This window comes from Euprymna scolopes, chromosome 46, assembly GCF_053919585.1.
Source record: "Euprymna scolopes isolate OS-2025 chromosome 46, ASM5391958v1, whole genome shotgun sequence".
In the NCBI taxonomy this organism is placed as follows: Eukaryota; Metazoa; Mollusca; class Cephalopoda; order Sepiida; family Sepiolidae; genus Euprymna; species Euprymna scolopes.
In genome coordinates, this window is record NC_136527.1 from 78,895,458 (window position 1) to 78,909,917 (window position 14,460).

Sequence of the window (14,460 nt, forward strand, 5' to 3'; positions counted from 1 at the left end):
CAATTTAAAGCAGAATAAAAAAATCGAAAGGCGGCAAACTTTTTCAGACAGGATCGAAAAAATAATATTTTTTACAGAAAGAGCACAATATCTATCGATTTTTTTGTATCGATTCTTCAAAGCATTCCCTGTTTAATAATGGTCATGCTTTATTCGGCTCGCTAAAATAAATTGGTAATTTATTTATCAAAGTTTTTAAAATGTCTTTTTTCGTATAAATATTTTAAAAAAATTCTTGTTTTGCTTAACTTATATTTTACTTAACATATTCACTGAATTTCACACTTCAAAACTCAAAAGCGGAATAATTAAACGCAATCGAAGTTCTGATATTCAGACGTCAAAATAAGGTATGCAAACAAGTTTTTTTTCTATAATCCTTTCCCTTACAACAACACAATATGTTTTGCTCAGTTTCAGATGATTATTTTAAGCATATTTGGAACCCTCTCAAAACAAGGGGGGTTGTAAGCAAAAATATATATCGTTTATGAAAAATAAGTACACTGTAATAAAGTTAATTCCTCTCTTAATAATCACTGAAAATCGCGTATTGATTGGATAATTACCTGATTATTGGTAGATTTTTAAAAAGACGGTCCGTCAAAAAGTACTTACCTGCCCCCCCCCAGTTTTGAAAACGTTTATGGCTTCAATAGCAACAGTAACTTCCGATTAAAGTGTGACGCTGCTTCATAAAAACGTCGATTGTTTTAATCGTATTAATGTTATAATTATTTTATCTTTAAACATCGATATAATTTATTTCATTATTTAATATGCTTTGATTGGAAAACAATTGCACATTTTTAACTAATGAACAGATATTTTTACACGAAGAACGAAATAATGATTACACCGTTTTACGATGACCTTAATTCATTGTTCTTAACAGTTGAGATTTTCTTTAAATAATTTCACGTTTAAATCGTGTTTTTCATCTTTTAATTTTGATTCTTTTATATTTTCATATATTTTATTTCTTAATGAATTGGACACACAAAACAAAAGTTGTATCAATTTAATAAAGAAATCCTAGGAAACAAAACAAATTTTCTGTTTTGAACCCAAAACAAAAAACGAATTCATCCGACTTTTTTTTACGTATCGAATTCCTGAAATGAAAGGTAAGTTGTTGTTGTTGTTGTTATTATTATTATTATTATTATTATTATTATTATTATTATTATTATTATTATTATTATTATTATATTCACTTCAAAATGAACTAAATTAAATATTTTTTAAAATAATCATAAACATTGAAATAAGTTTATATTTTTATTGCAATCAAATAAAAAAAATATTGATTTCGCCATGCCTTTAACATACGTGAAAAAAAAAAAAAATGATTCTCCCATTAAAAAAAAAATCTTGTAAAAATATATTTTTCAATCTAACATTTAGATTTTTGTACAAAATGTGTTTATTTCAGTAAAACTTATGATTTCTGAGAAAATAATAATAATTGTCATATATAAAATAATTTAATTCGAAGTTGGTTGAATTGTTAGACAACTGAGCACAAAAAATGCTTTTTTAATATTTAATTGTTTTTACATGTTACGACGAGGAACCAGATTAAGGGAGAGTGTCACCAGTGTTGCAATGGTGAATAGGATAACGTTTTTCTAGTAACTCAATGTAAGCAAAACCATTAAAAGTTGTCAGAATCAACGTTAAGGTGAACCCGAATATAAAAGTTCTAAATATTGTGTTTATTTAAGCATAGAAAGAACTAATAAATCTTATTTTTATATTGTTGTCATATTTTAGCAGAACACCAACCATTCTAATTTGTTTTTTTTTTAGAGGTATTTGAGGTCGCTGACAACGAATCTGATAATCAAACCCATCACAAATTCGCCGTTTGCATGGTATGAACCCCTTTACTCTGGGACTATATTGCGCCATTTTCACTGCCTTCAATAGTTAGGTACGGGCAGAAATATGCGGGTAAAAATAGGGGGACCTAGTTTTGAAAGCCGATTTATCATAATTTTTATGTAGGTTTCCGACTACTTTCTAATTGTATTTAAAAGATTAGAGACTAAAGTTAATTTCTTAAAGGGAAAAATATTTGAAAGATTAGAGACTAAAGTTAATTTCATAAAGAAAAAAAATATTTGTACACGTAAAAAAAAAAAAAAAATTATTAAAATGTTTTCACGGCGAGCTAACCAAATCATTAAATTTGAAGTTAAAGAAATTCAATGTAAAAATCCTTTAAAAGATTAACATTAGTTTTCTGTGTCTATTTCACACATAATAAGTAAACAAAGTCCTAAGATATTAAATTAAAAAAGATACCTAGTTTATACAATATACAGCTTAATTAGCCCTCAAAAAGTAAGTAATTATGCCGTTCGGCAAAACGCAACTGATAACAGGTTGTAAACATGAATATACGGAAGGCCAAAATTTCAGCCAATCAAAACGCTGTTTCAAAATGAAGTCATGATAGTAAAAGGAGGTAGGTGTGCCAGATTTCTTTTTTGTCCCCAGACGGTCATTCACACATCACTATTCTGAACGTTTGTATCATTTTTTTTTTATCATTTTTTAATTTAATTATTTTTATGTTCCTGTTTTCAAATTATTTTTTTTTCAATTATTGTTCGAGATTATATAAAAATTATGTTACGCCAAAAGTTTCACGTTCTTGCGAGCAAGGCAACTATTAAAATCTTGCATATAAAAATTATGGAAAATCTGTAATTTAACAAAAAAAGTAGAAATATTTTTGCTATTATCATTTTTTTTGTGTGTGAAAATATTAAATAAAGAATGCTTATTTCAATGGTATTATCGGTAGTTCAGGAAATTCGTTTTTCTTCGAGTTCTATCGAATTCATTAATACGGATTTACGAGCTTTTTTCCTAATGTTCCTATGAAAATTATTTTATTTTTTATTTTACTGTTACACATTATGATGCTTTATTTATATAAACAAGCAAAAATAAATTCTTGCATTTTTTATTTACTACTGAAAATCATAACTTTAGTAAAGGCATTTTTTATTTACTACTTTATACAAAAAAAGCAAAAATAAATTCTTGCATTTTTTATTTACTACTGAAAACCATAACTTTAGTAATTTTTTATATAAACAAGCAAAAATAAAGTCTTGCATTTTTTATTTACTACTGAAAATCATAATTTTAGTAAAGGTATTTTTGTTTACATAAAACAATACATTTTCCCCCAGATTTAAATAAAAATAAATAGTTCATTATATTCGGCGATCATTATTTGATAAATACTGAAAAATTCATTAAAATTGGTTAATTGCCTGATTTTTGGTGAATTTTTAAGTAAAGGGGGGGTCAAAATGTTTATACTTTTTGAGCATAGGCATTCATTTTACCCGTATCTATCAATAGTGTTTTCTCATAGTAAATTGACTTACCACATCGCGGAGGAATCTATAGTAGATATTTTAAATAACAAGAAAGTTGATCTAAAAATTAAGTTTTCACGAGTGGTTTAGAAAAACATATTATGTTTTTCATTCTATTAGGCGAGAGGTAGTCAATTATAGAACTTTTGTAGTTTTGCAGGTGATTTTACAGTTTAATTAACCGTTTTTACGTAAGTACGGCGCCGACATTTACAGAGTAGAATACCATTTAACATTTCACAAAAATTGTTTACATTGGGGATGGGAGCGGTTGAGGGTGGGGTTAGTAGTGGCGCTCTGTTATCATATGCAACTGAGATCAATATCTACTATAAAATTGGGTGCTTATGCTTTTTCAGTACTACGCGATTTGTAAATAGTGTTTTCTAGGTTACATTGAAGTTTCACACATTTTTTATTCAATATCTACTATAAAATTGGGTGCTTATGCTTTTTAAGTACTACGCTATTTGTAAATAGTGTTTTCTTGGTTACATTGAAGTTTCACACATTTTTTATTCAATATCTACTATAAAATTGGGTGCTTATGCTTTTTCAGTACTACATTATTTGTAAATAGTGTTTTCTAGGTTACATTGAAGTTTCACGCATTTTTTATTCAATATCTACTATGAAATTGGGTGCTTATGCTTTTTAAGTACTACGTTATTTGTAAATAGTGTTTTCTAGGTTACATTGAAGTTTCACACATGTTTTATTCAATATCTACTATAAAATTGGGTGCTTATGCTTTTTCAGTACTACGTTATTTGTAAATAGTGTTTTCTAGGTTACATTGAAGTTTCACACATTTTTTATTCAATATCTACTATGAAATTGGGTGCTTATGCTTTTTCAGTACTACGTTATTTGTAAATAGTGTTTTCTAGGTTACATTGAAGTTTCACGCATTTTTTATTCAATATCTACTATGAAATTGGGTGCTTATGCTTTTTCAGTACTACGTTATTTGTAAATAGTGTTTTCTAGGTTAAATTCAAGTTTCACAGATTTTTTATTCAATATCTACTATAAAATTGGGTGCTTATGCTTTTTCAGTACTACGTTAGTTGTAAATAGTGTTTTCTAGGTACTATTGAAGTTTCACACATTTTTTATTCAATATCTACTATGAAATTGGGTGCTTATGCTTTTTAAGTACTACGCTATTTGAAAATAGTGTTTTCTAGGTTACATTGAAGTTTCACACACTTTTTATTCAATATCTACTATGAAATTGGGTGCTTATGCTTTTTAAGTACTACGCTATTTGTAAATAGTGTTTTCTTGGTTACATTGAAGTTTCACACATTTTTTATTCAATATCTACTATAAAATTGGGTGCTAATGCTTTTTCAGTACTACGTTATTTGTAAATAGTGTTTTCTAGGTTACATTGAAGTTTCACACATTTTTTATTCAATATCTACTATGAAATTGGGTGCTTATGCTTTTTCAGTACTACGTTATTTGTAAATAGTGTTTTCTAGGTTACATTGAAGTTTCACACATTTTTTATTCAATATCTACTATGAAATTGGGTGCTTATGCTTTTTCAGTACCACATTATTTGTAAATAGTGTTTTCTAGGTTACATTGAAGTTTCACACATTTTTTATTCAATATCTACTATGAAATTGGGTGCTTATGCTTTTTCAGTACTACGTTATTTGTAAATAGTGTTTTCTAGGTTAAATTCAAGTTTCACACATTTTTTATTCAATATCTACTATAAAATTGGGTGCTTATGCTTTTTCAGTACTACGTTATTTGTAAATAGTGTTTTCTAGGTTACATTGAAGTTTCACTCACTTTTTATTCAATATCTACTATGAAATTGGGTGCTTATGCTTTTTAAGTACTACGCTATTTGTAAATAGTGTTTTCTAGGTTACATTGAAGTTTCACACATTTTTTATTCAATATCTACTATGAAATTGGGTGCTTATGCTTTTTCAGTACCACGTTATTTGTAAATAGTGTTTTCTAGGTTACATTGAAGTTTCACACATTTTTTATTCAATATCTACTATAAAATTGGGTGCTTATGCTTTTTAAGTACTACGTTATTTGTAAATAGTGTTTTCTAGGTTACATTGAAGTTTCACACATTTTTTATTCAATATCTACTATAAAATTGGGTGCTTATGCTTTTTCAGTACTACGTGATTTGTAAATGGTGTTTTCTGGGTTAAATTCAAGTTTCACACATGTTTTATTCAATATCTAATATGAAATTGGGTGCTTATGCTTTTTCAGTACTACGTTATTTGTAAATAGTGTTTTCTAGGTTACATTGAAGTTTCACACATTTTTTATTCAATATCTACTATGAAATTGGGTGCTTATGCTTTTTCAGTACTACGTTATTTGTAAATAGTGTTTTCTAGGTTACATTGAAGTTTCACACATTTTTTATTCAATATCTACTATAAAATTGGGTGCTTATGCTTTTTAAGTACTACGCTATTTGTAAATAGTGTTTTCTAGGTTACATTGAAGTTTCACACATTTTTTATTCAATATCTACTATGAAATTGGGTGCTTATGCTTTTTCAGTACTACGTTATTTGTAAATAGTGTTTTCTAGGTACTATTAAAGTTTCACACATTTTTTATTCAATATCTACTATGAAATTGGGTGCTTATGCTTTTTCAGTACTACGTTATTTGTAAATAGTGTTTTCTAGGTTACATTGAAGTTTCACACATTTTTTATTCAATATCTACTATGAAATTGGGTGCTTATGCTTTTTAAGTACTACGCTATTTGTAAATAGTGTTTTCTAGGTTACATTGAAGTTTCACACATTTTTTATTCAATATCTACTATGAAATTGGGTGCTTATGCTTTTTAAGTACTACGCTATTTGTAAATAGTGTTTTCTAGGTTACATTGAAGTTTCACACATTTTTATTCAATATCTACTATGAAATTGGGTGCTTATGCTTTTTCAGTACTACGTTATTTGTAAATAGTGTTTTCTAGGTACTATTAAAGTTTCACACATTTTTTATTCAATATCTACTATGAAATTGGGTGCTTATGCTTTTTCAGTACTACGTTATTTGTAAATAGTGTTTTCTAGGTTACATTGAAGTTTCACACATTTTTTATTCAATATCTACTATGAAATTGGGTGCTTATGCTTTTTAAGTACTACGCTATTTGTAAATAGTGTTTTCTAGGTTACATTGAAGTTTCACACATTTTTTATTCAATATCTACTATGAAATTGGGTGCTTATGCTTTTTAAGTACTACGCTATTTGTAAATAGTGTTTTCTAGGTTACATTGAAGTTTCACACATTTTTTATTCAATATCTACTATAAAATTGGGTGCTTATGCTTTTTAAGTACTACGTTATTTGTAAATAGTGTTTTCTAGGTTACATTGAAGTTTCACACATTTTTTATTCAATATCTACTATGAAATTGGGTGCTTATGCTTTTTAAGTACTACGCTATTTGTAAATAGTGTTTTCTAGGTTACATTGAAGTTTCACACATTTTTTATTCAATATCTACTATGAAATTGGGTGCTTATGCTTTTTAAGTACTACATTATTTGTAAATAGTGTTTTCTAGGTTACATTGAAGTTTCACACATTTTTTATTCAATATCTACTATGAAATTGGGTGCTTATGCTTTTTAAGTACTACGCTATTTGTAAATAGTGTTTTCTAGGTTACATTGAAGTTTCACACATTTTTTATTCAATATCTACTATGAAATTGGGTGCTTATGCTTTTTAAGTACTACGCTATTTGTAAATAGTGTTTTCTAGGTTACATTGAAGTTTCACACATTTTTTATTCAATATCCACTATAAAATTGGGTGCTTATGCTTTTTCAGTACTACGTTATTTGTAAATAGTGTTTTCTAGGTTACATTGAAGTTTCACACATTTTTTATTCCATATCTACTATGAAATTGGGTGCTTATGCTTTTTAAGTACTACGCTATTTGTAAATAGTGTTTTCTAGGTTACATTGAAGTTTCACACATTTTTTATTCAATATCTACTATAAAATTGGGTGCTTATGCTTTTTCAGTACTACGTGATTTGTAAATAGTGTTTTCTAGGTTAAATTCAAGTTTCACACATTTTTTTTTCAATATCTACTAGGAAATTGGGTGCTTATGCTTTTTCAGTACTACATTATGTGTAAATAGTGTTTTCTTGGTTACATTGAAGTTTCACAGAATTTTTTATTCAATATCTACTATAAAATTTGGTGCTTATGCTTTTTAAGTACTACGCTATTTGTAAATAGTGTTTTCTTGGTTACATTGAAGTTTCACACATTTTTTATTCAATATCTACTATGAAATTGGGTGCTTATGCTTTTTCAGTACTACGTTATTTGTAAATAGTGTTTTCTAGGTTACATTGAAGTTTCACACATTTTTTATTCAATATCTACTATAAAATTGGGTGCTTATGCTTTTTCAGTACTACGTTAGTTGTAAATAGTGTTTTCTAGGTTAAATTCAAGTTTCACACATTTTTTATTCAATATCTACTATAAAATTGGGTGCTTATGCTTTTTCAGTACTACGTTATTTGTAAATAGTGTTTTCTAGGTTACATTGAAGTTTCACTCACTTTTTATTCAATATCTACAATGAAATTGGGTGCTTATGCTTTTTAAGTACTACGCTATTTGTAAATAGTGTTTTCTAGGTTACATTGAAGTTTCACACATTTTTTATTCAATATCTACTATGAAATTGGGTGCTTATGCTTTTTCAGTACCACGTTATTTGTAAATAGTGTTTTCTAGGTTACATTGAAGTTTCACACATTTTTTATTCCATATCTACTATAAAATTGGGTGCTTATGCTTTTTAAGTACTACGTTATTTGTAAATAGTGTTTTCTAGGTTACATTGAAGTTTCACACATTTTTTATTCAATATCTACTATAAAATTGGGTGCTTATGCTTTTTCAGTACTACGTGATTTGTAAATGGTGTTTTCTGGGTTAAATTCAAGTTTCACACATGTTTTATTCAATATCTACTATGAAATTGGGTGCTTATGCTTTTTCAGTACTACGTTATTTGTAAATAGTGTTTTCTAGGTTACATTGAAGTTTCACACATTTTTTATTCAATATCTACTATGAAATTGGGTGCTTATGCTTTTTCAGTACTACGTTATTTGTAAATAGTGTTTTCTAGGTTACATTGAAGTTTCACACATTTTTTATTCAATATCTACTATAAAATTGGGTGCTTATGCTTTTTCAGTACTACGTTATTTGTAAATAGTGTTTTCTAGGTTACATTGAAGTTTCACACATTTTTTATTCAATATCTACTATGAAATTGGGTGCTTATGCTTTTTCAGTACTACGTTATTTGTAAATAGTGTTTTCTAGGTACTATTAAAGTTTCACACATTTTTTATTCAATATCTACTATGAAATTGGGTGCTTATGCTTTTTCAGTACTACGTTATTTGTAAATAGTGTTTTCTAGGTTACATTGAAGTTTCACACATTTTTTATTCAATATCTACTATGAAATTGGGTGCTTATGCTTTTTAAGTACTACGCTATTTGTAAATAGTGTTTTCTAGGTTACATTGAAGTTTCACACATTTTTTATTCAATATCTACTATGAAATTGGGTGCTTATGCTTTTTAAGTACTACGCTATTTGTAAATAGTGTTTTCTAGGTTACATTGAAGTTTCACACATTTTTTATTCAATATCTACTATGAAATTGGGTGCTTATGCTTTTTCAGTACTACGTTATTTGTAAATAGTGTTTTCTAGGTACTATTAAAGTTTCACACATTTTTTATTCAATATCTACTATGAAATTGGGTGCTTATGCTTTTTCAGTACTACGTTATTTGTAAATAGTGTTTTCTAGGTTACATTGAAGTTTCACACATTTTTTATTCAATATCTACTATGAAATTGGGTGCTTATGCTTTTTAAGTACTACGCTATTTGTAAATAGTGTTTTCTAGGTTACATTGAAGTTTCACACATTTTTTATTCAATATCTACTATGAAATTGGGTGCTTATGCTTTTTAAGTACTACGCTATTTGTAAATAGTGTTTTCTAGGTTACATTGAAGTTTCACACATTTTTTATTCAATATCTACTATGAAATTGGGTGCTTATGCTTTTTAAGTACTACGTTATTTGTAAATAGTGTTTTCTAGGTTACATTGAAGTTTCACACATTTTTTATTCAATATCTACTATGAAATTGGGTGCTTATGCTTTTTAAGTACTACGCTATTTGTAAATAGTGTTTTCTAGGTTACATTGAAGTTTCACACATTTTTTATTCAATATCTACTATGAAATTGGGTGCTTATGCTTTTTAAGTACTACGTTATTTGTAAATAGTGTTTTCTAGGTTACATTGAAGTTTCACACATTTTTTATTCAATATCTACTATGAAATTGGGTGCTTATGCTTTTTAAGTACTACGCTATTTGTAAATAGTGTTTTCTAGGTTACATTGAAGTTTCACACATTTTTTATTCAATATCTACTATGAAATTGGGTGCTTATGCTTTTTAAGTACTACGCTATTTGTAAATAGTGTTTTCTAGGTTACATTGAAGTTTCACACATTTTTTATTCAATATCCACTATAAAATTGGGTGCTTATGCTTTTTCAGTACTACGTTATTTGTAAATAGTGTTTTCTAGGTTACATTGAAGTTTCACACATTTTTTATTCCATATCTACTATGAAATTGGGTGCTTATGCTTTTTAAGTACTACGCTATTTGTAAATAGTGTTTTCTAGGTTACATTGAAGTTTCACACATTTTTTATTCAATATCTACTATAAAATTGGGTGCTTATGCTTTTTCAGTACTACGTGATTTGTAAATAGTGTTTTCTAGGTTAAATTCAAGTTTCACACATTTTTTTTTCAATATCTACTAGGAAATTGGGTGCTTATGCTTTTTCAGTACTACATTATGTGTAAATAGTGTTTTCTAGGTTACATTGAAGTTTCACAGAATTTTTTATTCAATATCTACTATAAAATTGGGTGCTTATGCTTTTTAAGTACTACGCTATTTGTAAATAGTGTTTTCTTGGTTACATTGAAGTTTCACACATTTTTTATTCAATATCTACTATGAAATTGGGTGCTTATGCTTTTTCAGTACTACGTTATTTGTAAATAGTGTTTTCTAGGTTACATTGAAGTTTAACACATTTTTTATTCAATATCTACTATAAAATTGGGTGCTTATGCTTTTTAAGTACTACGTTATTTGTAAATAGTGTTTTCTAGGTTACATTGAAGTTTCACACACTTTTTATTCAATATCTACTATGAAATTGGGTGCTTATGCTTTTTCAGTACTACGTGATTTGTAAATAGTGTTTTCTGGGTTAAATTCAAGTTTCACACATGTTTTATTCAATATCTACTATGAAATTGGGTGCTTATGCTTTTTCAGTACTACGTTATTTGTAAATAGTGTTTTCTAGGTTACATTGAAGTTTCACACATTTTTTATTCAATATCTACTATGAAATTGGGTGCTTATGCTTTTACAGTACTACGTTATTTGTAAATAGTGTTTTCTAGGTTACATTGAAGTTTCACACATTTTTTATTCAATATCTACTATAAAATTGGGTGCTTATGCTTTTTCAGTACTACGTTATTTGTAAATAGTGTTTTCTAGGTTACATTGAAGTTTCACACATTTTTTATTCAATATCTACTATGAAATTGGGTGCTTATCTTTTTAAGTACTACGTTATTTGTAAATAGTGTTTTCTAGGTACTATTGAAGTTGCACACATTTTTTATTCAATATCTACTATGAAATTGGGTGCTTATGCTTTTTAAGTACTACGCTATTTGTAAATAGTGTTTTCTAGGTTACATTGAAGTTTCACACATTTTTTATTCAATATCTACTATAAAATTGGGTGCTTATGCTTTTTCAGTACTACGTTATTTGTAAATAGTGTTTTCTAGGTTACATTGAAGTTTCACACATTTTTTATTCAATATCTACTATGAAATTGGGTGCTTATGCTTTTTAAGTACTACGCTATTTGTAAATAGTGTTTTCTAGGTTACATTGAAGTTTCACACATTTTTTATTCAATATCTACTATGAAATTGGGTGCTTATGCTTTTTCAGTACTACGTTAGTTGTAAATAGTGTTTTCTAGGTTACATTGAAGTTTCACACATTTTTTATTCAATATCTACTATGAAATTGGGTGCTTATGCTTTTTCAGTACTACGTTATTTGTAAATAGTGTTTTCTAGGTTACATTGAAGTTTCACACATTTTTTATTCAATATCTACTATGAAATTGGGTGCTTATGCTTTTTCAGTACCACATTATTTGTAAATAGTGTTTTCTAGGTTACATTGAAGTTTCACACATTTTTTATTCAATATCTACTATGAAATTGGGTGCTTATGCTTTTTCAGTACTACGTTATTTGTAAATAGTGTTTTCTAGGTTAAATTCAAGTTTCACACATTTTTTATTCAATATCTACTATAAAATTGGGTGCTTATGCTTTTTCAGTACTACGTTATTTGTAAATAGTGTTTTCTAGGTTACATTGAAGTTTCACTCACTTTTTATTCAATATCTACTATGAAATTGGGTGCTTATGCTTTTTAAGTACTACGCTATTTGTAAATAGTGTTTTCTAGGTTACATTGAAGTTTCACACATTTTTTATTCAATATCTACTATGAAATTGGGTGCTTATGCTTTTTCAGTACCACGTTATTTGTAAATAGTGTTTTCTAGGTTACATTGAAGTTTCACACATTTTTTATTCCATATCTACTATAAAATTGGGTGCTTATGCTTTTTAAGTACTACGTTATTTGTAAATAGTGTTTTCTAGGTTACATTGAAGTTTCACACATTTTTTATTCAATATCTACTATAAAATTGGGTGCTTATGCTTTTTCAGTACTACGTGATTTGTAAATGGTGTTTTCTGGGTTAAATTCAAGTTTCACACATGTTTTATTCAATATCTACTATGAAATTGGGTGCTTATGCTTTTTCAGTACTACGTTATTTGTAAATAGTGTTTTCTAGGTTACATTGAAGTTTCACACATTTTTTATTCAATATCTACTATGAAATTGGGTGCTTATGCTTTTTCAGTACTACGTTATTTGTAAATAGTGTTTTCTAGGTTACATTGAAGTTTCACACATTTTTTATTCAATATCTACTATAAAATTGGGTGCTTATGCTTTTTCAGTACTACGTTATTTGTAAATAGTGTTTTCTAGGTTACATTAAAGTTTCACATATTTTTTATTCAATATCTACTATGAAATTGGGTGCTTATGCTTTTTCAGTACTACGTTATTTGTAAATAGTGTTTTCTAGGTACTATTAAAGTTTCACACATTTTTTATTCAATATCTACTATGAAATTGGGTGCTTATGCTTTTTCAGTACTACCTTATTTGTAAATAGTGTTTTCTAGGTTACATTGAAGTTTCACACATTTTTTATTCAATATCTACTATGAAATTGGGTGCTTATGCTTTTTAAGTACTACGCTATTTGTAAATAGTGTTTTCTAGGTTACATTGAAGTTTCACACATTTTTTATTCAATATCTACTATGAAATTGGGTGCTTATGCTTTTTAAGTACTACGCTATTTGTAAATAGTGTTTTCTAGGTTACATTGAAGTTTCACACATTTTTTATTCAATATATACTATGAAATTGGGTGCTTATGCTTTTTCAGTACTACGTTATTTGTAAATAGTGTTTTCTAGGTACTATTAAAGTTTCACACATTTTTTATTCAATATCTACTATGAAATTGGGTGCTTATGCTTTTTCAGTACTACGTTATTTGTAAATAGTGTTTTCTAGGTTACATTGAAGTTTCACACATTTTTTATTCAATATCTAGTATGAAATTGGGTGCTTATGCTTTTTAAGTACTACGCTATTTGTAAATAGTGTTTTCTAGGTTACATTGAAGTTTCACACATTTTTTATTCAATATCTACTATGAAATTGGGTGCTTATGCTTTTTAAGTACTACGCTATTTGTAAATAGTGTTTTCTAGGTTACATTGAAGTTTCACACATTTTTTATTCAATATCTACTATGAAATTGGGTGCTTATGCTTTTTAAGTACTACGTTATTTGTAAATAGTGTTTTCTAGGTTACATTGAAGTTTCACACATTTTTTATTCAATATCTACTATGAAATTGGGTGCTTATGCTTTTTAAGTACTACGCTATTTGTAAATAGTGTTTTCTAGGTTACATTGAAGTTTCACACATTTTTTATTCAATATCTACTATGAAATTGGGTGCTTATGCTTTTTAAGTACTACGTTATTTGTAAATAGTGTTTTCTAGGTTACATTGAAGTTTCACACATTTTTTATTCAATATCTACTATGAAATTGGGTGCTTATGCTTTTTAAGTACTACGCTATTTGTAAATAGTGTTTTCTAGGTTACATTGAAGTTTCACACATTTTTTATTCAATATCTACTATAAAATTGGGTGCTTATGCTTTTTCAGTACTACGTGATTTGTAAATAGTGTTTTCTAGGTTAAATTCAAGTTTCACACATTTTTTTTTCAATATCTACTAGGAAATTGGGTGCTTATGCTTTTTCAGTACTACATTATGTGTAAATAGTGTTTTCTAGGTTACATTGAAGTTTCACACATTTTTTATTCAATATCTACTATAAAATTGGGTGCTTATGCTTTTTAAGTACTACGTTATTTGTAAATAGTGTTTTCTAGGTTACATTGAAGTGTCACACACTTTTTATTCAATATCTACTATGAAATTGGGTGCTTATGCTTTTTCAGTACTACGTGATTTGTAAATAGTGTTTTCTGGGTTAAATTCAAGTTTCACACATGTTTTATTCAATATCTACTATGAAATTGGGTGCTTATGCTTTTTCAGTACTACGTTATTTGTAAATAGTGTTTTCTAGGTTACATTGAAGTTTCACACATTTTTTATTCAATATCTACTATGAAATTGGGTGCTTATGCTTTTACAG

The 14,460-nt window shown here is 27.6% G+C and overlaps 1 protein-coding gene across 1 annotated transcript in view; it reads left to right on the forward strand.

Annotated features, from left to right (window-relative positions):
• The first annotated feature begins 291 nt into the window (after positions 1 to 291).
• LOC145270894 (uncharacterized) overlaps positions 292 to 14,460 on the forward strand; it is an 84,204-nt gene continuing 70,035 nt past the window's right edge. Inside the window, exon 1 of the mRNA XM_080126446.1 lies at positions 292 to 1,127. The gene's annotated coding sequence lies outside the window, so the exon portion shown is untranslated. The remainder of the gene's footprint in view (positions 1,128 to 14,460) is intronic.